General features: G+C 36.7%; 1 protein-coding gene and 1 long non-coding RNA gene across 3 annotated transcripts in view; one reads left to right on the forward strand and one right to left on the reverse strand.

The window, feature by feature from the left end:
- Nucleotides 1-3,304, reverse strand: part of JAKMIP3 (Janus kinase and microtubule interacting protein 3) — a 90,570-nt gene extending 87,266 nt beyond the window's left edge. Inside the window, exon 1 of one of the 2 annotated variants that reach the window (XM_070752454.1) lies at nucleotides 3,257-3,304. The gene's annotated coding sequence lies outside the window, so the exon portion shown is untranslated. The remainder of the gene's footprint in view (nucleotides 1-3,256) is intronic. The other variant, XM_070752453.1, reaches the window with a different exon arrangement.
- Nucleotides 3,305-3,585: 281 nt separating this feature from the next.
- Nucleotides 3,586-12,243, forward strand: LOC139167699 (uncharacterized). Its single transcript, XR_011559177.1, has 3 exons — nucleotides 3,586-3,653; nucleotides 4,354-4,446; nucleotides 11,362-12,243. It is a non-coding gene; the product is annotated as an uncharacterized lncRNA (long non-coding RNA).
- The last annotated feature ends 12,629 nt before the right edge of the window (nucleotides 12,244-24,872 follow it).

Below are 24,872 nucleotides of genomic sequence, written 5' to 3' on the forward strand. Positions count from 1 at the left end.
AGGCCAAGATATAATACAGAGACAGGATTGGTAGTGCTTGTGGATAATCTGTAGACCTGAGATGGAGGCATTCATCCTTTGTTTTTTGACCTCTTAGCAGTTTTCTATACCACAGACCATTAAGGAGTGAACTGGCTTCAAGGCTTGGGAGTGGAGGGGGGTGCTGTGCTGCGGTGGTTCACCTCTGTGGTTGATTCCCCAGGAGGGAAGAGATTGTGGAGTACTTCAATGTTCAATGCTGTTACTCCCTCTTTTTAATATTTACAGTATATGAAACTACTGGGTGAGGTTATCCTTCAATTTGGGATTTGGTACTAATACATTGATGATACCTAATTGTATATCACAATCAGGATTGGGTAGGTAAAGCTATTAATTTACTAAACTAACCTAGAATCTGGTGGCTAGTTGGGTCTAGATGGGGAGGAATAGATTGGCTCAATCTTGACAAAGCTAGCGATGGCTCTTTGGGCACTTTTACCTTTGGTCTTAAATGGGGCTGCATTTCCCCAGGTAAGATTAGTGCATAGCTTGGATTCACAGTTATTATTCAAAGGACAGGTGGCAGCTATGGCCAAGAGGGTCTTTTCTCATTTATGAGGCCCTATAGATGGTTACAGTGCTCTACAATTTCACAGCTGGATTACTTCAATGCACTCTACATGTGGTTGCCTTTGAAGATGATTTGGAAGCTATAACAAGTTCAAAATGCAAATAGTGCATGCAGTAGTGGGCACTCCTTATTATGCCCACGTATTATTACTGCTGTGTGAGCTGCACTAGAAGCCATTCAGCTTCTGGGAACTGGTCTTCATCTGCAAAGTCCTTCCAAGCATGAAGTCTGGTCACCTCAAGAAATATCTATCTCCAGCTATTCATCTGTTAGGCAGAGTGGGTCCACTCCAGGACCATTCAATTAAATGTTGTCATCTTGAAGGATTGAGACTGTCCTTCCCCTGTAGAACAGCATCCCATGGGAAATATATAGGACCTCCATTCTCTAAATGTTCTAGAAATTCCTGAAAACCTGGTGCTGCTCCAAAACTTTGAGTTAGCGTATATGTGGGTCAAATCATTCCTGAAGGTTATTGATTAGTGTTGGGTGAACCGAACCCGCACAATTCGTATCCATACCAAATTTTGTGGTGTTCGGCATGCCGGACCCAAACCCAAATTTTTTAAAAAATTCATGCTTTAGTTCGGCGTTCGTGCCGAACACCGCAAAAGCCACTGCCCGTCTGTCATCTGCTGAGAAGAGGAGGAGGAGCCGGGCGTTGGTGGCAGCGGAGGAAGTCGAACACTGGGGATCTGTCAGCCGGTCAGGAGGCTGGGAGGGAGGCACAAAAGGAGCTGGGGAATCCCACGAAGATATTTCGGGGGCGGAGCTTTGACGTCACGTACACTGGCAGGTTGCTAACGACGCCAAAGTGATCATTTCCTGTGTTCTGGTTTCTGGTAGAACTTTAACTATTACAAATAACTCTTACTAAATGCAATATTTCATAAACAAAGAAACTCCATCTTTATTCTCTTCCCTTCTGTATTCAAGATACAGTTCATACTAGCACATTCCTCTTCCTCCTGTTATCTTTTTTAATTGCATTCCTCATGCATTCCTCCCAGCCTCCTCCATTTAACAAGATTTATGTACTCACAGCATGATTCAAAAACAGCAGAAATGACTGTAAAATAACACAGAACGCATTTGCTTGCTTGGGAGCTGAACGGAAACACCTTTTATTTTAGCCCTACAACATTGAAACTCCACCCTTCTTCCCCACTGACCCCCTGACGTAAAAATAAATAAAAATAAAAAATCCGTAAAAATAAAAAATGATGGGATTCCGGGGGCGGAGCTTTGGCGCCACGAACTGTTCGGGTTCGGCCGAATTTTGCGTGAAGTTCGTCCGAACTTGCCAAACCCAAACACCGTTGGGTTCGCCCATCACTATTATTGATGTTATTTTGTTCAGGCAGTCATATTTTTTTCAACTATATATGAAATATTGCAAACTGCCAAGAGCATTTTTTTTAATTGATTGGCCTCAAAAAATCAACAGAAAATAAAATAAAATACAATCATAAAGTATTCCATTCCTAATATTCTCTACTCCAATTTTCTCCAACAGCAAAAAATGTTAGACTCAGAGACAGTGATTGATCCCAAATCATCCAGTGAACTTCTATGGCTGAAGGTAGAGTCTCCTCCATCCTTGTTCTACCCTTAACACCATGCTAATTAGGACCTTTGAGTCAAGTAGAGAAAATGGAAGAATAACCATGAAGTTTGAGTACAAGTATGGCGTGAGTATTTAATTCATTTCTCTCTTGGACAATTGTTCTTCTTACAGTTGGTTTATCAGCTACATTTCCCAAAGAGAATCAGATTTTTTTACTACACATTATTCATATGGTATCACATCTTCTTTGGGTCCTAAACGTGAACTAAATAAAGCCATTTTTAGAAAGGCGGGCAAACATGTTGACAACACAACTGTGGAAAGGATATAAATCTCTCCCCTCCCCTTGGGAAAGTTCATAATTTTAGTTTTTCAAGAGGAGATTTTTTTTTAAATTGCACAAATTCATATAACAACAATTAATTCTTCAAAAGCAATTATTGTTTATTTTTGAGATTATAGGCTTTTGCCCTATTTTCCAAGACTTCTGAAAGCAGATTAATAGAACATATTCTACCCATTTCTCCTAATTACATATCATCTGCTCTTCCCTGCTAAGCAGATTTATCTGTCCATAGGCACCCCAGCTACTTTGTACAAACAAGTCATCTGAATGGTAAATGCACCAAGTGTATATTCCTGGACTCTGTATCTACTCGAGCATAAACCCTACTGCTCTCGGGTGGAAGTTACTCTTATATGCATTCTACAAGACAGGCAGTTTCACTGTGAGATCAGAAGAGCCTCTGATGGCTATTAAATATGGCTGAAATCCTTTGCACAGTGGAGCCAGCATCTAAGTAAATGTGCAAGCATCTCGTGCCTAAAATGTCATGTTGCAGAGGCATCCTTTGCTTTTCTCCCCACGGAGGTAGGGGTGGGTGGGGTTAGACTTAGAAAGCAGAATTTCTTAAAGACAATACCTAAAAAAACCCCCAGCATGCATTGCAATTTCTATAAAGCACTAATAGAAAGGAGAGAGCCAGCTGAATTATTATTTAAACAGGGTTTGCAATTTTGTACAACTCTGTGAACACAACAATCACCACAACACATTCAGAAGACACTCTCCTCACCTCACAGTAACAATTTCCTGGCTTTCTAAAATGCAGCTCAGAAGCGTCTATGACTCAGCAAAGAGATCTCATTTTATTTTTCAGATGGAATTTACCAACACGATAAGGCATTAAGGGGAGGTTCGGCTGTTACCATCCAGAACTGAACATTATCTTTGAAGCAATGCCGGATGCTTCTCCCCCATCTCTTCCTATGCTATCAAAACAGAGAGAGTTGGTTTTCATCCAGCAAATGAGCAGGGAAAAACAATTTACACAGAATGTCATTTAGAAATTACCATTTCCCCCCATATAACATGCTGTGGATCTTTAAAAGGAAAGAAACGAAGAGGAAATTGGATGGACAGGGGAAAGTAAGGCTCAAAAAACCTGGAAGTGCTGTATTTGTAAACTAGATGTAAGTAGCCATCTATTCCCTTTTGAATTTGGTACTCCGAAAAGAGAAAACTGGTTAAAAAGGAGCATCAAACCTAGAAGGGGTTTTAATTTTTACTGAACTTTTGCTTTATTATTTAAACATGACAAACTGATGTGATTCATACAGTTTGTTAAAGTCACCTAGCTAGCTTTGTGTCTAAAGCAGAACTAGAACTCACAATCTTATAATAACAGAGTTAGAAGGGACCTTGGAGGTCTTCTAGTCCAACCCCCTGCTTAGGCAGGAAATTGCATACTACTTCGCACCAATGGTTGTCCAACTTCTTCTTAAAAACTTCCAGTGTTGGGGCATTCACAACTTCTGGAGGCAAGCTGTTCCACTTCTGGAGGCAAACTGTTCCACTTCTGGAGGCAAGCTGTTCCACTTCTGGAGGCAAGCTGTTCTAACTGTCAGGAAATTTTGCCTTAGTTTGAATTTGCTTCTCTCCTTCATTAGTTTCCACCCATTGCTTCTTGTTCTACCCTCAGGTGCTTTGGAGGGTAGAACAAGACTCCCTCTTCTTTGTGGCAACTCCTAAGATATTGAAACACTGCTATCATGTCTCCCCTAGTCCTTCTTTTCACTAAACTAGACATACACAGTTCCTGCAACCGTTCTTCATATGTTTTAGCCTCCAGCCCCTAATCATCTTTGTTGCTGTTCTCTGCACTCTTTCTAGGATCTCAACATCCTTTTTACATTGTGGCGACCAAAACTGAATGCAATATTCCAAGTGTGACCTTACCGAGGCATTATAAAGTGGTATTAACAGGTGATCTTGATTTCTATCTATTTGTTAATGGAGCCTATAACTTTGTTGGTTTCTAGCCTGATGCCTTAAGTGCTATACCAAAGTACAGTAGCTCTCTAAATTAGACTTAATATAGGAAAATAAGAATTTTTAAAAATCCTCTCCAAATTCTTTCTCTTCCAAAGGAAAAAAAATCTGGATACTTTCCATACAAATGCCATGAGCATCCTTACTTCTCAAAAAGCTTTTGGAAAAATTCAGCAAATGCCTTTACTCTAAATCACAGATAGTTAGAAGGAGCCCTAGTTTAAAGACTACTTTGTTTCAACAAACTCAGCAAAGTTGAGGTTTATACTAAATTGTGATTAAAGGAGAAATTGAAATTGTGGATGCTGATGATCGTTTCATGGCTATGAATATTTGAGAGTCAAAGGCTTATCTTGGCTTGCTCTCACAGCATTAAATCATAGTTTGATATTATGAGTTAAACCTGGTCCAGCTTTATTTATTTATTTATTTATTTATTTTGTCCAATACACAATGGGAGTTTTAGTGGATATATATATATGTATGTATGTATGTATGTATGTATGTGTGTGTGTGTGTGTGTGTGTGTGTATATATATATATATATATATATATATATATATATATATACACACACACACACACACACACACACACACACACAGAGTAAAATACATGATGAAGGTTATAGAGGAGATGCTCATAGTAAAATATATCTAAGAAAGAATAGAAAAAAAGATATAGTAATAGAACATATCAATGAAAGAATAGAAGAAGAGATATAGGAATAGAAGAAAAGTATAGGAGAGCAATAGGACAGGGGACGGAAGGCACTCTAGTGCACTTGTACTCGCCCCTTTGATCTTGAGATGAGCAATGGAGTTATATAACTCCCAGAATTTGCTGTGCAACACGATCCATGTTAAAAATTGTGGAAGTCTAGATATTTGGAGGAGTCAGTGATTGGAAAAGCTTAAATGACATGGCTATATTTGCGCTTTCAGTCATGGGGTGGGTTATTTTGGTTTTGTATCAATGTGTTATGTGAACATATCGTTCTCACATATCTGCTGAGAAAAATATCACTAAAAAGAAGCATAATGAACACATATGTCCGAAAGATGTTGACTGAAGAACTGAAGAAGCTTCTTAGATGAGAAGCAAAAACAAATCTTCAGGGAAAAAGAAAGAAAGTCCAGTTGACTCTTGAAAAACCTTTGGCACAACCATGATCTGGAAGAAAGAAAATCTCCATAGACAACAACCATGTATGTTTACTTGTTAATTGTGTTAATTGTGAAATTATTTTAAAAAATGCAAGGATCAAGTATTTGGCCAGCCAGTTAGATGTGTGGACTATTTGAATATTACATATCTTGAATAATGAATGAAGCCTACTGTATTTAATGATAAGCAAAATTATTTTTATAGATCTCCAGTAATAATAATAAGAAAAACTAAGGAAAAAGGTTTAATAATGTGTTAAAATTTGCTTTTCAACTATTATATTGGCACTTTAACAGGAATGCAGTTAAATTTCCTTGAATGGTCTAATCTCTTCATTCTCTTTTTAAATGCAATATATTGGATCCACCTGTCTAATATATACATTTTATATGCTGTAGAAGTGATAACAGAAATAGTATGGACTTATCTATATAATTTTGGGAAAATGTTGCCTGAGGGTAATGTGAATTGTTACCCCCCCCAAAAAAAAAAATTGAAAGGAACCAGGTTGAGATATTCCAATATAACCAGATATTGATGGGACATTTCTTAAAGGCAAGTGGTGGAACAGTACTTTACATAATCACATAATCCTTTCACTGTGAATGTTCAGAAATGAAAAGAGAAATGACAGAATAGTTCTCCTTGTGGGTTCATACAGACTTAGATACAATGTGTCCTTCAAGTTAACCCTTATTTACTTTGGAATGATTACATTTACTTTGCTGCATCTTGACAAGGACAGGAAAACAGTTGTCTCAGAAACAAACTGGTAGGGAAAATTTTTGAATTTCACCCCTGAATAGCATTAGCATTTAGACTTATATACCGCTTTTACAGCCCTCTCTAAGTAGTTTACAGAATCAGCATATTTGCCCTAACAATGTGGGTCCTCATTTAATCCACCTCGGAAGGATGGAAGGCTGAGTCAACCTAGGATCCAGATCCACAGCATGTTTTCTCTACCAGATCTGATGGGATAGGTTGATATAACTGAGGAGAGAGGATCTCTCAGATAACTCAGTCACATGCTATGAAGGGCTTTAAAGGGCTTTAAACCAGCATCTTGAATTAGACTCAGAAGCAAACTGGCAGCCATTGCAGTTCTCAGAGCAGAGATGTAACACAGACACAGTTCTAGCACCTAATTTCACCAGCTGGAGCTTTAGACAGGTTTTGTTGTTGTTCTGGTTTGCTTTTCTATTTCTCTTGTCTTTTTTTTTAGGTAGGTGACATGATTAGAAGATAGTAGGATAGGAAAAAATGTCTTTTAATAAATGGTGACATGAATAAAAGTTAGAATAAGAAATAAGAGAAGGGAAATATTAGTATATACACTTTTATATAACAAAATCAAAGCAGTAACAAGAGAAAATATGGAACAATTGAATAATAATAGACTGCATTTCAATATAAATATGTATTATTAATCGAAACACGTAAGTTGGTTGAATGTAATAACTGCAATTAATTTTATTAGTTTTATTTGTATTCTAATGTATGATACCCAGGTGCCACACTGTTCATGCATTGATATGTTTATTAAAAGATAAAAAACTTGGAGGGAAAAAAGAATGCCTTATAGTAGTCTATTCAAGAGATGATTAAGGCATGAAAACTGTAAGCAGAGCCCCTGATCTAGAAACAGGCACAACTATAAACAATTTTTTTAAGCAAGGAAGAGTTCAAAAAGTCAATATGATTTTGTGACAGAACAAGGCAACCTCTGCCACTTTTGAATGTGTGTTGATGTAGAAAACACATCCAAAGAGTCAAGACTTAGCCTGCACTGTGCAAATGGCATCTTGCCTTTTTTGACAACCTATCTTTAGAGGACTCCACTTCTGAATGCTGAACTGCTCTTATGGTTAGGAACTCTGGGTGAAAGATTGTAGGAGATGGGTGTTCTGCCCCCACGAAGCACACAACCACACACACAATTCAAAGCAACACATTTACTAAATAAATTCTTTATCAGTAAAGAATGCACACACCAAGTTATCACAGTCCTAGTTAGCAAACAACCCACTGCTAATTAACTTCATTAGCAGTTGGTATTAGTTCAAAGATGTCCCAAACAATGACAATCCAATTATGTCCAGTTATCTTATAGAGCTTCTTCGGCTTGGTAAAGTTCCTAGAGTTCAGTCTCTGATAACAAGATGCCGACAGAGAAACACAAAACAGGTATCACGCAACATACTCTGATCAAGATGGGTTTTTCTAGAAATGGGGCCTGGGCCATCTGGGAATTTTGTGCTGACTCCAGAGCCTCTGACATGAGTGAAGCAGACAAATAGGGGAAATTGTTGCACGCATGCAAGCAGCTGCCAGAAGGCAAGAATAGTTGAGGAAGAAAAGGACTACTTGTGAGTAAAGCTTTGAGATGATTGCCACCCCCATAGGACATAAAAGAAGGGAAAATGGATGTGCTCATTGTAGGAAGCAACTTGGTTCAATTCTGTTCAGTGTAATTAAGCAGTTCCATTCTAACTCCATGTTCTGTTTGGCCTTGCAAAGTTCCTTGCCAATTAGGTCTTTGGCAGCATATCAAGAGAGATAAAGGTTGGTGTCAGACTCATTAGCATTATTTGGGACTTAGTACAGCTGTGAATTAACAGAATTCACAGCCCTTGAAATAAAAGGAGGTTTTTTGGGACTATGTTTTATCTTTTATGATTTATCGGGAAGCCCAGGTCAAAACATACCTTTTGTGACCTTCCAACAAGCAGAAGTCAATGGGAAAGCCAGAAAATTAGTCAGTGTTACTAACTTAACAACTGCAGTGATTCACTTAATGACAATGGCAAGAAAGGTAGTAAAATGGGACAAAACTCACTTAACAGCTCAATTGTGGTGATAAGTCAAGGACTACCTTTAGCAGGCAAGTGGACTTTTAGAAATCCTCACCTTTTTCAGTCTAGTTAGTAACACAGCATAAGCAGTGCCAAGAATATAAATTTTAGGCTTTTATGGAGAAAAAAGAAGAAAAAGATGAAGAAGAGAGAAGGAGGAGGGGAGGGGGGAGACAATCTGTGTCTCTTCTACACATGAAAGAGAACATAAATGAAGTATTCAAGTGTTGCTTCAAGTCCTGGCTTGTCTGGAGGCTACCTGCCTCTCCCACTGCAAAGCATTAGCATTTTTCAAAGTCAGCCTTTCTTCTCAATGACCCCATATCAGGATCCAGTGGCAGAGATGAGAAGCTAGAGTTTCAGGATTTTGAAAATAGGCCTAGGGCAATGAAAAAGTCTTTTGATGATGTGTGGGGAGATTGAGTAGCAATTATCCAGAAGCCTCTTTAAAAGATAGAAATTAGAAGCCCAGTCACTGCCCTGACTAAATTCATTCTTGTTCTTATTGTGGCTTGGTTTCTCCTCACCTCACCTCCTTCTGTTGCATTGCTACAACTGTGAAAATACTTCCTTCAAAATTTCCTAGGAACCAACTGATTCCCTCCAATGCAGAAAAGAACTGTGTCGTTCTGTTGTGTGAGCAATCTCTGGAAAATGCTCACAGCATCAGCAGCCCACGAAGGAGCATTACTGCTCATCTTTCCTCCTTCCCCATATAAAAATATCACCTAGGAATTTTAAAAATGCACTTAGTTTAGTGATGGGTGAATGCTTACTGTATTTACTGAAACTGTTTAGTAACTCCTTGCTTATCTATACATATGCAGGTAGCCCTCAATTTACAACAATTGAGCCCATAATTTCTGTTGCTAATTGAAACAGTTGTAAAGTGAATTTTGCCCCATTTTACAACCTTTTTTTGTCACAGTTACATTTGTTAAGTTATTAAGTTAATCTGGCTTCTCTATTGACTTTGCTCCATTAGAGTAATTATGGACTAGAAAAATATTTAGAGGTTAAAGCAGAAACCTCTTAACTTAAATCTAAGTTGATTCATAACATTATGAATTCATGGATAAACAAGTTTAAAAAGTTAAAAGATAAGAGAATAAGCAAATGCATAAATAGGGAGACAGAACAATGAATTTAGAACAGAAAGAAGAAGGAAGTACCACAGAGAATTAGATTTGGATTATATTAAAATTATACTGACTTGGAGGGGGAAAATGAATGATCAACAGAAATGTTAGGAATAAATAATAGGAATAGATAAAATAGGTGAAACAAATTTTTAAGCACTATCATAAGTCTTGAAATATTCTGTTCAGATGACTATCATAAAACAATCAGGCAACAGACAAGTTGAAATACTGTTTCAATATTGTTTCCCCAAAGTAAGAAAATTTATGGCTATTCTCTTAAAATGCAATGCAATTTCTTTAGCTTAGCTATGACAGCTTTGAAGTATAAAATGCATTTTTGAAATTGATATATGCCTCACTTTGGATTAAATATATTAATAGCATGTTTGATTATTCAATACACAGTGCTTTGGCAACACCGTAGTCTAGGTTGAAATGTTGTAATGTCATAGTCCAAGAAATAAATGTGATGTGTTTTGATTTAAAATGGAATCCCAATTATTTCAGTGCTGGACAGCCTCAGCTAAGCGTTCATTCAATTACAGCCTTAATCATTTTGAAAATTAATGAGTTTATTTAATGGCAGGGTTTATACTTTCAAATAAATTTATAGGCACAGTACTATAAATTTGTATTTTTTTTTAAAGTGTGGGGTAATTCCTATGATATGCTTTGCAGGGGTTCTATAACACAGTTTTTAAAATTGGAATGCTTATATTCTTATTTTGTAAACCAAAGAACCTCAATATTTGAAAGAGTGCAATCAGTTTATTCCTATTCCCACTCTCCAAAAATTATATTCCTTTCCTTTCCTTTTTCCTTTCCTTTCCTCTCATCTCCTCTCCCCTCCTCCTCCCCTTTTTCTTTTCCTTCTCCATTTCCTTTTTAAATAAAAGGTAAAATAAAACTGTACAGGAAATTTAGAAAGATCATTTTTGTCAACACAATGAGAGAAAATTTTTTTACTTTCCTGAATATTTAAAACCTTCCATATCTGAATGATTGCAGTTGCTAGGAAACATGTGTGGAAATATCCCCTTCTTGCATTGTACTGTGTTTTCCAATGAGAAGATCTTTGCACATATTTGATGGAAGCACTGGGCTGCAGATCAACAATTTAGTACCACATATGATTAGCACATATGTCAGCTTAATACTGCACAGTATGAAACTGGATAAAGGAGGAAGATTTCAATGGGTAAAGCAGTGTGTACGGTGAATACAAAGAAATACACTCCTCAAAAAAATAACGGGAACACACAAATAACACATCCTAGATCTGAATGAATGAAATATTCTCATTGAATACTCTGTTCTGGACAAAGTTGAATATGGTGACAACAAAATGAAATTGATTGTCAATCAGTGTTGCTTCCTAAGTAGACAGTTTGATTTCACAGAATTTTTATTTACTTGTAGTTATATTGTGTTGTTTAAGTGTTCCCTTTATTTTTTTGAGCAATATATAATACATGTAGTCCTTGACTTATGAGGTTTTGAAGTGACAGGTGTTAAGTGAATTTTGCCCCATTTTATGATTACCCTTGCCACAGTTATTAAATGAATCACTGCAGTTAAGTTAGTAACAGGACTGTTAAGTTAATCTATCTTTGATCCCCTAGAAAAAAGGGGGGAATTTAGGAAAGAGGTAATTTCAACCATGTTTTCTATCTCATTCCCTTCAGGCTAAGAAACAGTTTGGAAGAAAGCAGAAAGCAAGTCACAGCCAGGAGGACCTGGACATTTGGGAGTTGTCCTTAGGAGGACCCTTACCTGTTTCCTCCAGCCCCTTCTGGCTTTCTATTAAACTTACTTCAGTAGAAAGAACATGAGTCACAGATGGAAACATAGAAGATTGACGACAAAAGAAGACCTCATGGTCCATCTAGTCTGCCCTTATACTATTTCCTGTATTTTATTTTAGGATTATATATGTTTATCCCAGGCATGTTTAAATTCAGTTACTGTAGATTTACCAACCACATCTCCTGGAAGTTTGTTCCAAGCATCTACTACTCTTTCAGTAAAATAATATTTTCTCACGTTGCTTCTAATCTTTCCCCCAACTAACCTTAGATTGTTCCCCCTTTGTTCTTGTGTTCACTTTCCTATTAAAAACACTTCCCTCCTGAACCTTATTTAACCCTTTAACATATTTAAATTTTTCTATCATGTCCCCCCCCTTTCCCTTCTGTACTCCAGACTATACAGATTGAGTTCATTAAGTCTTTCCTGTTAAGTTTTATGCTAGATAGTTCCTGTTGCTTGCAAACTAGATCCCCGCTTCGTGTTTTTTTTCACTGTGATATTTTTGTGCAGAATGCTTTGTTAATTAAAAAATAGTAAATTAACACAAAGTGTTAATATTAATTTATATCTGTTATGTAAAACAAGATAAAGATTTTCCTGTCAGTTGTGTCTGACTCTAAGAGGAATGGTGCTTATCTCCGTTTCTTACCTGAGGCAACCAGTATTGTCCGAATATATATGTGTGTGTGTGTCATTTTGTGGATCATTTTGCTACCAGTTTGCTCAGGGTCACACTGGGTATGCGTGCTCCCCCCCCCCATGACAGCAATAAAAAAAGCTTCTGTGCATTCTGAAGCAAAAGCTTTCTGAAGCAAAATCCAAGATGGCGGCGCCCACGGACGGGCCCTGACAGAACCTGCTCCATTACGTCATTGAAGATTTACTAACAGTTCTAAACAACTGGTTAGAACTGGTAGGAACCCACCTCTGGTATGTATGTGTGTGTTTGTGTGTATGTATGTATATATGTGTGAAATAGCTCTCTCTGTCTCTCTCTCTCTCTCTCTCTCTCTCTCCCTCTCTCTCTCTCTCCCTCTCTCTCTCTCACACACACACACATGCACACAGTAACTCCGGATGGCTTACAATTTTATATAGATGATATAGATAGATGAGAGAGAGAGAGAGAGAGAGAGTGATGATAAAGATGGAGTTGAAAATTGAAGATAGAGAGATAGAGATAATGACAGATAATGGAGATGGAGAGAGAGAGGGAGAGAGAGAGAGAGAGAATGTTGGATGATGGAGATAGAGATTGAGGTAGAGAATAATGACATTTCCGAGGCAGCAGTACTTGTAGTAACAGGAAGAAGCCAAATAAGATAAGATGAATCCTGCTGCCAACTTCCCACAAACATTAGCCTATACAAGAAACAGAATTTTTTCCCCTATCTGGCCATTTGCTTTGTCCCACCATGATTCTTTGTGATATTCCTAAATCCATAAAAAAAAAACCCCACCCCTTCATTACAATCTGAAACTAAAACACTGTAAGGACGTGATGAATCCAAAGGTATTCAGCAGCTGTTAGTTCAATACCCAGCAAAACAGACCGGGATCTAAAATATTAGGATCCAAAATTGAATGGATTTATTACTTTGCAGCTCTGGGCTTGGAACGAAGCACTTTAGTTCAATACATCTCTCATCATGATGGTTGTTTTTGTGAAACAAGTCTTAAGGAGAATAAAGCTTCAGAAATGTAGAACTGATTAAGACAAGAGTCGGGTTCTGACCAGGCTTGCAACTTTAAAGGAAAATAATACCCAACCTAGGTCTACTGCAGGGCTGACACACATATGCCACACCCCTGCTTCACACAAATTCAAATGACTCTGGAATTTGTTTAGGACTGTATGATTGGATGAAATGGCAGAAAGAAATAGGTTAGCAACTAGGGTGGCTACTAGCAAAAACATTCAGAAATGTTAGTGGTTGTCCCAATTTTTGCTGCATTGAAACAAGCCTCTTCACCTTTCATCTCCAACAAGAGCACTCTGAACCACAGTACTTGCCTCTTTCCTGAGAGTGGTTTACATTTGCAAGCCCCAGGCACCAGAACAGTTCTTCTTAAATATTGCCATTAGCTCTACTGACTAATGTCAGAGGTGAAGGTAGAAGAGAGACATCTGAGAGGTTTGCCTTAGGGCCCAGAGAGCTTCGTTTATGTTCCCAGCCTCAAATTCAATGAAAACACCTTAGTGTGTGTGTGTGTGTGTGTGTGTGTGTGTAGTTAATTCCTCTTTATTCCATTTTATAAATTGACTTGGCCTAGGGCTGCTGCTCTTTCTTAAAGTTCAATATACATAGATGATTCCTGAACAGCTCCTCTATTCTGCAGCTATAGAAAATCATGAAAGCTACACACAGAGAGACACCCACAATACTAAAACAACAACAAAAATAAAAAATACAACAGAGCCTCTAGTACATTATATCATGTTAAGCTGAGCCTCTGAACAGAACCATGTCTTAAGGAGATTCTGAGATATACCCTTATAGATGTTTTCCATACTTTTGTAGAAGATACTGTTCCACAGGGCAGGGACTGCAACCCAGAAGATATGTTCCTTGGTCCTATAAGATGGCAGCATTTAATTGAAGAGACCTGTCTGAAAATGCCAAGTGGCAGATATAATAGCAATAGCACTTAGCGATGGTATTTAGACTTCTAAACATCTTCACAGTAGTTTACAGCCCTTTCTAAGTGGTTTAAAGAGTCAGCATGTTGCCCCCAACAATTTGGATCATTTTACCAACCTTGGAAGGATGGAAGACTGACTCCTGACATATCTCCATATCTATCCAAGTGATCCACAGTTTTGTTTTTTTTCTAAAAAAAAAAACACCTTTGGAAGTTGGCGATTGGATAGCACACATCTCATTTGCTTGGTCTTTCTGATATGATATGATGTGCAGCTGTTGCAGTAATTTATTGCTAACTTTGCAAATTTGTAGACATTAGTATATAGAGATGTGCAGATCTCTATAATTTTTTGTCTTCTCTTTTAGGTAATGCATGGAGTTATCCTTGCTAACTGGTACATGAGCCATAACTCTTTAATATACTAAATTAAATTGTATTGATTTTAAGGCTTCTATTGATCATTCCTGCAGGAGTTAAAAGTATCATCCTTGGGAATATTTGAATAAAAATATAAAAGCAGTTAAAGCTCTCAAGGTTCCTGAATATAGTTAGAATGAAAAGTTATGCAAAGACCATCTAGATTTATTGTATTGTACATAATATACTACATGAAATGCATACTTGGTGCATTCTAACTATATCCATGTCTATTACAATGGTACCTCTACTTATGAACTTAATTCGTTCCATGATCAGGTTCTTAAGTAGAAACTTTGTAAGAAGAAGCAATTTTTCCCATAGGAATCAATGTAAAAGCAAATAATATGTGCAATTGGTAGATTCCTAGAGAGGCCCCACGGAGGCTTCTCCTTGCCTTTTCCAGTTACAGTTTCAGAGGCTTGGGTTTGTCAGTGGAAAATGGTTCTTGAGAAGAGGCAAAAAAATCTTGAACACCTGGTTCTTATCTAGAAAAGTTTGTAAGTAGAGGCATTTTTAGGTAGAGGTACCACTGTAGTTGCATAAAGATTCTCAGAGATCCAAGCAGAAACCTGATATGAGGAGGACTTTTAGAGGTACAGTGATACCTCGTCTTACAAACCTCTCATCATACAAACTTTTCGAGATACAAACCCGAGGTTTAAGATTTTTTTGCCTGTTCTTCCAAACTATTTTCACCTTAAAAACTCAAGCCACCGCCACTGGGATGCCCCGCCTCCAGACTTCTGCTGCCAGCAAAGCACCCATTTATGCACTGCTGGGATTCCCCTGAGCCTCCCCTCCATGGGAAACACCACCTCCGGACTTCCGTGTTTTTACGATGCTGCAGGGGAATCCCAGCACGCAAAAACGGCCGCTTCGCTGGCAATGGAAGTCCGGAGGTGGGGTTTCAAGGACTTCTATGTTTTTGTGATGCTGCAATTTCGCTGAGCCTCCCCTTGCTGGAAACCCCACCTCTGGACTTCCATTGCCAGCGAAGCACCCGTTTTTGCGCTGCTGGGATTCCCCTGCTGGGATTTCCCTGTAGCATCACAAAAACACGGAAGTCCAGAAGTGGGGTTTCCCATGGAGGGGAGCCTCAGGGTAATCCCAGCAGCACAAAAACGGGCACTTCGGCTGGCAAAAGGGGTGAGTTTTGGGCTTGCACGCATTAATCGCTTTTCTATTGATTCCTATGGGAAACATTGTTTCGTCTTACAAACTTTTCACCTTACAAACCTCGTCCCAGAAGCAATTAAGTTCGTAAGACAAGGTATCACTGTAGTTGTGTCTATCATGGTTTGTCCACCCAAATAGATACACTGGGACTTCAATACTCATCATTAGTTGGTTTTGGAAGGTGTGAAAAACAATAAGTACCAAACATGTTTCCCCATAAGGAACAATGTAGCAAGTTACAAGGCAGCAGACACTGACAAGTTCTAGGTTGAAAGTTGGGTACCAAACAATGTGTACCAGGGGAACAAATTGTATCAAAATGCATTGAGTACCAAATTTGATAAGTTTCAAAGCAGTTGAGTACCAAGGTACCACTGTGCTGTTAAAAAAAAGTTACTTAATTTGTTTCAAACAAGTTTAACTCAAGGATTCAAGTGTCCTAGCTATATATATTTATATACACACATACGCAACAATACATGAGCTCACAATAGATACAAACTTAATGTAAACTGCTACAAACCTGATTGCAAAAAATTCAACTTCAGCAAGAGGGTGGTCAATGCCTGGAATACATTACCTGAATCTGTAGTTTCTTTCTCAAACCCTCAACACCTTAATTTTAGATTGTCTACCATTGTAGACAATCTAAAGTGCCCTATTGAGTGAATGATAAATTGAATGTTTTTAAGTTTTTAGGATATTTTTTAAAAGTCTTTTAATAGTAATTAGTTGGATCAAATTGTTTTACTGTGTGTTCTATGTTTGTTGTGAGCCGCCCTGAGTCCACGGAGAGGGGCAGCATACAAATCCAATCAATCAATCAATCAATAAACTGACATCACCCCATTCCTAAGAGGTTGGTAATGGATATGCATAAGTGCACCAGTGCACCTACTGTCCCTCTCCTAATGTCCCCATGTATTTGTAAAATATCTGTACTGATAACAATGCTTGTATACCTTATATATTCACAATCGTGTTTATATTTTGTAATCATATATATGTTTAACAAATAAACAAACAAACAAATAAATGTTAGGGACCCATAGCATTCATAAATACACACATAGGTACATTCCCTCTCCCCACTCCCAAAAAATAGGTTTAAACAACAGCAGAACAGGTTCTTGTTTCACTTGCACTTTAAACTGGTCTTATTCACTAATTAGTTTTTAAAATAATACTGAATGGCTTGGTCTTCACTGCAGGGATACTTAAAGAGGACTTTATGGTGGGATATATGCAGAAAATTCAATTTGCCATTATTTGCCACTGTTACAAATTCAATTTGGATAGAAATTGATTTCTAAATTCTTAATGCAGCCCTCTCACAGATTAAAGCTCATGCTCAAATGTAAATTTATCTGAAAGAAGGTCAAGGAGAAAAAGTCTAACCAACTTGCTCCTGTCAACTTTCAAAACTCTTGGGGGCTTTTTTTTTTTAGTAACTTTTGTTGTTACATATATCATATTAATAAAATTAAACAAACTGCTACAGCTAAAAGAATGATGTTGCTGGTGGTAATTGTAATGATACAAATACTAATACTGTGTAAGAGGAGAATAGAATAGAACAGAACAGAACAGAATAGAATAGAATAGAATAGAATAGAATTTTTTATTGGCCAAGTGTGATTGAACACCGAAGGAATTTGTCTTGGTACATATGCTCTCAGCATACATAAAAGAAAAAGATACATTTGTCAAGAATCATGTGAAACAAGGAAAAAAAAGAGTTGCCCAAAGAATCATGGATATAGAAGCTCAAAACGACATAGCCACACTTAGTAAGGCTGGTAGCCTGAAATGGCTAAGCAAATGTAAACACATCTCCCAAATGGACAGCTATTTAAAATGACTACTGCCAAAACATCTCAAGGAGACATTTACCTGAGCAATATTTGAACAGCTTGATACATTGGTTAAATTTGTGCACTTCCATTCTATCCCATACAATGAACATAGACGTATCTATGGAGCTGAAGAAGTAGAAGAACTGACTCATATATTATTTGATTGCTTTCTCTATAAAGAGGTAAGATATAAGTACTTTGATCCACATATTAAATGTATGGCCAGGGAGAGACCCATATTAAAACACCCTATCTCATATGTGGCCAGAATCTGAAAATGACATTTAATACAGCCAATGCTCTGTCGGAACATTTTAGGACGAAAATGGTCCCACTGAGATCAGCATATGTGGGTCTGATTGGGATAGGTTGTAGGGGTGATTAATAAATAAAATTTTATGTCATTTTATTCTATTTTACATATTTATATAATAAATTATTGTACTTTACCCTATAAATATTGTATTTTATTTTACTCTCCTTTTAAATTGTTTGTTTAGAATTTTATTGGTAATATGTGTTTGAACTTACAGTATATCTTGATATGGCCTATAGGCTTATCAATACACACAGACAGAGAGAGAGAGAGAGAGGCATTTATAGTTCACTTTTCAACCTGATGTGGTCCCAAATATTGTGGGCTCAAACCCAATGGCTTTTGGACTCATGAACACAAAGGAATATTATAGTGTTTGGCTCTAACCTTAAAAGAATCTTGTATGGAAAGGTCTTGTGCCTTAGCTCTGCCTCTAATCTCCTGGAGGGATCTGGAGCAAAGGAACTGGTTCAATAGTACTTTTCTTACTTATTACAATACATATCATAGTTTGCTGCAGCCAAACATCTGAATTAGTATTAATTGGTTAGTAGGAACAGTAGAAGATTAGCAAGAGCTAGTGATATGGTCCACTTTTTCCTTCTGCACATAGAAGATAGATACCCTGACAAATTATCAAATTATTTGTAACTAACCCAACCTTTGCATTTAAAAAGTACCCATTTCATTTGGGCTGCTGGTAATAATAATGTCAGAAACCAACCTATTATCATTATTTTCCTGGTGTTACTACTATAAACACCACTGCTTGAAGAATCCATAATAAAAATGCTAAGTATATAAGAAGAGCTTTTCTGGGTGAAATCAAATATTCACCTAGTTCAACATTTCTGATACCAAGTGCCAGTCATTTATCTCCAGAAAATCAAGTAACAGAATAACTGTCAATCTGGATATTTATATAGTTTGACTTCCAAGAGACAATCTTTCATTAGATTACATACCAAGTATAACTGTATCAATTTAGCAAAGATACAAACCAGAGCAAAGATACAGATCAGAGAAAAGCTACTATGATTCAGCATTATATCAAAACTGTGAAATATAAGGCATTAATGAATATAAAGTATGTAAAAGGGTATGTAACAACAACAACAACAACAACCTCAAACTGCAGCATCAGATTCCCTGGTTTTTACCCAATTGGTCAAGAAAAATGAATTTACAGTTCCCGGTGATAGGTCTACTTGAAAGAATATCAATTTGCAAACTATTAGAATAATAAATAAGGAAAACAATTAAGATGGATAGATTTCTTCATTTTTTTCTGTCCAAAGCGATTGTGTGTGCGGGTTTTGAAAATGTATTTAAATTTAAATAAGCTTTATTTTATAAGCATTCACATGAAATTATCCAGCTTTCCATAATTTAATTGGATTCAAATGATATAAAACAAATGTCCATATTTATCCTATTTGAAATCCTATCCTGTTTTGAGCTTTTTTACTTTTAAATCTATACTGGGTTAAGGTCCATTAATGAAATACACAAAATAATATTGCTATGTAAGATATAATCATCTGTGTGAATCTATAGAATCTGAACATTCTACAGATATAAATAGTAGGGTTGTCCATGGTCTGAAAATAAGTTGGAAGAAATATGAACAATGAGCCGCCCCGAGTCTACGGAGAGGGGTGGCATACAAATCTAATAAGTAAGTAAGTAAGTAAGTAAGTAAGTAAGTAAGTAAGTAAGTAAGTAAGTAAGTAAGTAAGTAAGTAAGTAAGTAAGTAAATATTTCTACTCTTCATTAAAGCCCTGATTTCATACAAGCTATTTTAACTCTCAAGCTCCTTTGATAATGGAGAAAGGATACAGGCAAAAAGATGTGGCTGATATCATGAAGGAAGTAGTAAAGTTGTGTCTTTAAAGCAGCCATATCTGCTGTACTCACATAAAGTGTGCCTTTTAATATAATCAGTAAGGTCTATGTTAGACATATTTATTGGAAACCTCTGTAATGACTAGAAGATGAAAAACTGATAGGTAAGGAACAGAAATGTTTCAGAGTGCATCATTCACTACTAGATCAGGGTTTGATATTATTTTGCTCAGACTCCTAAATCAGCTCTACTCATTATTCTTGGAAGTCTCAAGTAGCAATAGCACAAGGAATGGGCTACTGTGTGGATGCGGTGTGTGCGTGCAGTGGGGTAGGAAAAATGGAGTTCCACTCCAAAGCACCCAATTTGCACTGAAAGATGTTGAAAGAAAATGCAGGGCATCTTGCATAAGCCACACCCACAGTGTGGTAGTAAAGATTTTGGTAGCCCTTCATTGAATAGCACTTAGACTTATATACCGCTTCACATGATTTTATAGCCTTCTCTAGGCAGGATGCAGAGTCAGCATATTGTCCTCATTTTACCAACTTTGGAAGGATGGAAGGCTGAGTCAACCTTGAGCCACTCAGAATCGAATTCCTGGAGTGAGCAATACTTCATTTGGAGCACTGGGCCACCATGGTCCATTGATCAATAGGCAGAGTAAACATTTGACATAACATTTGAATCTTCTCCAATAGATGGCTTCTTACCCTTTTATATGCACTTCATTGCAACACCAAACTAAGGGGAAGATGAAATACCACGAGTCATCTTGTAGATGTAACCAACAAGGAAGATAAGCAAGGATGTATTCTGCCTTTTTTGAATAATAATAATAATAATAATAATAATAATAATTATTATTATTATTATTATTATTTAATTATTACCTTAATGCAATAGTGGGGTATTAAAGAAGAACATCACCCTCCAAAGGTGGCAAATATATCAATAGCTGTACTTCTATGTGTAGATGACATATTAATTTTATCACTGCACTTACTTTGATAAGAAAGCCATGGGGGATTATCTGTTTTCTGCAAGGATCATTTACAGAAAATCAATTGAGTTAACTAATATCATGCACTTTGGAAGGATTTATAAAAAAATGCTTTGGTGACTTAATAGAAATTTAATCAGTTGGGGGTTTTTTTGTTTTTCAATTTGGAATCTGTGCTGCAACAAGACAAGAAGTGAAATGACCATATTATCCAAATTTCATTGGATGTCTTGAGAAGCTCAGAAGCATTTATTCACTAGTGTTTATCCCAATTGCACTGCATTTATACATGGCCAAATGCTGGCCAGCTTCTATACAAGGCTCTGCTAAATTCAATTATCAGTTACATCAATGTTTTTCAACCTTAGCAGCTTTAAGATGTGTGGACTTCAACTCCCAGAATTCCCCAGGGTGTCAACTCCCAGAATTCCTCAATCAGCAAGTCCGTAATGTAGTTCTACTTTTGGAGGCAGGTTGAGACAAGGGCATAGCTAAACATTTTCCAATACTGGGTAAAAATTAATCTTCACTCCAAGGTTTAACATTTTTTTATCTTGCTAGTCAGGCTTCAATGCACCTAGGAACATCAAATAGGAGACAAGAGTTCAGAAAATGGGCTTTGCCCCAAAGGCACTGTTGCTACTGAGACAGATAATGGCAATTTTGAGTCAAAATGTGCTGGTTATACAATATCAAACCAAACATAGGAAAGTGCCAGCTGGAATACAATTGGAACACAGCAAGTTCCACTTAAAAGCAGTCTAGTATCTTAACCAGCTTATAGTTAATAAACCTCATGGGTCCTTTACTTTTCTGTTCTTTGGCACACGGTTGTCAACTACATTTGAGTGTAAGTTTTAGAAGAATGGCCAGTGCTAAAAGGATTTGTCACTCTCAGTCTAGGAACATTGAATCACTGGCCCATATGTTTCTGTGCTGTAGAGATAAACCTAGCCAGCTCTTAACATCCATTCAGCCGTTCCCTAGATGACCACATGTAAATCTCCTTTTGGTAGTCCAAGGTCTCAAGACAATACAAGCCATTACTACGCTTGCATTTTCAGCCTGCTAAATTGATGCTTTATTAATAGCAAGTTAATTTTGGCTTAATTTTAGGTTATATAATGTAGATCGAGTATTGCATAGCATTTCAGTGTGCCCCAATGCTCTTATTCTACTATCATCTTGTTTTAATTCAGATACATCTGGTGTGCTTATGACCTGTAATCATTCCAAATGGTTATCAATGTGTGCATAACCATAATAAACAGAAACTTGATTATTACATAACTTAATTCAGTGAACACATAGTGAATTTCCTGGTATCTTGTAAATACTTTTCTGATTTATAATTACATTCACAATCTAGATAATGTTGCCATCATTGGTTCGTCTCTTTATGAGTTAATCCAATTGCACTATTTATTTACCCAATAGCAACAATAACAACAATGCTATGATGCACTTTCAGTGATTTTGAAGAAAACAAATCTTGGCTATCAAACAGCAAATAATACTAACAAAATGTCATATTTGCTTTACGTGGATGATCTGAAACTTTATGGAAAACCAATCATTTAAATCCAATAATTGTAAACTGTAATTATGTAGCAATGGAATTTGACCTAAAGAAATATGCTAGGATAATAATAAATCTGGGCAGAATCATAAACAGTATGGGAATTGAAATACTGACTGGTCAAACCATCAAGGAGCATAAATATGAAGACTGCAATTATCTGAGCATTTTACAGTTGGATAACATTAACCATGAAAAAATTAAAAATGTAAAGAGTACATCCCAAAATGAGAAAATAGTTAAAGACAAAGTTGAATGGTTGAAACACCATGAAGGCCGTAAATGTCAGGGCTAGACCAGTGACATGATGCATTGCTTGAATTATTAACTGGAGCCAAGCTGAACTAGACAATTTGGACTGAAAGAAATGATCTTTCAGTATTGCACCCCAATAGTTGAAATTGATATATCTATCCTGAAGAAATGGAGGGAGGGATGTACTTCAAGTAAACTGTTGAAGAAGAAAAGCATGCATTGCCTGATTAGGTAAAAGCCAATTAAGAACAAGCATTAATGGAAATTAAAAATGAGAATTTACTTAATGTATAGGAAACAATACATTAACATCAAATAATATAATTAAAATTATGAACAGAATGCTAGCAAACAAAAGCATTGTATGATCAATTTTTATAAAAAAATTGAAAGTAAAGTGGATAAAGATAAAATCTAACAATGGATTACAACTAGAACATTAAGAAATGTTTTGGTTGCTCAAGAGCAAGCTATTTGAACTAATGCAATCAAGGCAAAATTGAATCACATGATTCAAAATACAGATTGTACAAAGAAGCAGAAGAAAAAAAAATAAGATCACTTATTCAATCTCAGGCAGGAAGATTGCACAAATTGACTATTAACAATCATAAAACCCAGTCACAAAGTGATTAACTTGAACATCTTAAAAATTATCATGTGCCAGTAATGAAAAATTAATGGGAACTTAGCACTGAAGCAGTCGAAAATGAGCAGGTTAAAATATTGTTGGATTTCCAAATTCAAACAGATAAAGTCTTGGTGCATAACACACAATATTTAACTTTGAAAAGAAGAAGGTGTGATTAATTGATGAAGCAATACCAGGGGATGGTGGAATAGAAATTAATGGATCACAAAGTATCAAGATCTGAAAACTGAAATTGAAAGATTTATGAGATAAACTGGACATGGGGGTCCCAGTAGATACTGCATAAAACGCATTGGATGGCACTTAGGCAATCTTCACATTGTCAAAATTTCCATATGTCAGTACAAAAAGCCATATGGCTTGGATCCACACATATACTATGCTCGGTCCACCGTGTGGTCAGATCTGGCCCGCAGGATCATCCTAGAAATTGTAAGGGGCTGGCCTGCATGGCTTCAGCCCGGTCTACCCAGTGTGAAGAGGAAACATGCCAGCAGTTTGGGGAGTAGCATCAAGCTGACCACGCCCATTCAGCCGGCCACACCATCCTGCCCCTCCCCCCGTGAGGTCAACCACAGCTCTGATGTAGCCTTCAATGAAATTGAGTTTGACACTGTACTACAACATCTCAAAATTCATTCATTCATACATTATAATAATCAGCAACAAAAACTTAACCATTCATCATGACATATCTCTTGAAGTTCTGGAGCTCAAGAATGTTTATATCCAAATCAATATGAATTGTATTGTATTAGCACAATCCTAATCATATTTAATGAAAAGAAGGTTTATTGACGGCAAGCATGCATGGTTAGGATTGAGGTTTAAGTATAAAAGGAAGGAAATTTATAAAAGCTTGGCAAATCAGTTTAAATTCTTCCCCCCCTCCCCTTTATCTGCCCTTATCTTCCAGAAAAAGTCAATATGAAAATTTAAAATGGGGAAAAAAACAATGGCATCATTCAAGAACATTTCTGACATTACAAATCCTTAAAAGTAGCTTATATCTATGCAAAGTCATATTAAAAAATATATACTGCTCAAAATAAATAAATAAAGGGAATGCTCAAATAACACATCCTAGATCTGAATGAATGAAATATTCTCATTGAATACTTTGTTCTGTACAAAGTTGAATGTGCACAACAGCATGTGAAATTGATTGTCAATCAGTGTTGTTTCCTAAGTGGACAGTTTGATTTCACAGAAGTTTGATTTACTTGGAGTTATATTGTGTTGTTTAAGGGTTCCTCTTATTTTTTTGAGCAATGTAGTTTGTCCAATATATATATGAGAGGCCAAGGAAATGAACAAAAACCCTTTCATCATTATTAATTTAAAATATTTCTATGTTCTCTTTTAGTTATGACAGAGGTCAAGTTGCATTTTATGCCATCTAACATGAAACAAAACATAAAGCAGTAAAAGTATCTGTTATATTAAACACATAAAACATAATGTCGATGAATAGCAGGACAAGTCAATTTGGATATGTCATATGCCAAATTAGATGCCTTTATTGACTGCTTCTCTAAATTCTATGCAACTAAATCAAAACGAGTCTTTCAGATTTTGCTGAAATATAACTCACATTAGACGCAACTAACATGACCATAAAAAGATGAGGATTCAGG

This window comes from Erythrolamprus reginae, chromosome 5, assembly GCF_031021105.1.
Source record: "Erythrolamprus reginae isolate rEryReg1 chromosome 5, rEryReg1.hap1, whole genome shotgun sequence".
NCBI classification, from domain to species: domain Eukaryota; kingdom Metazoa; phylum Chordata; class Lepidosauria; order Squamata; family Dipsadidae; genus Erythrolamprus; species Erythrolamprus reginae.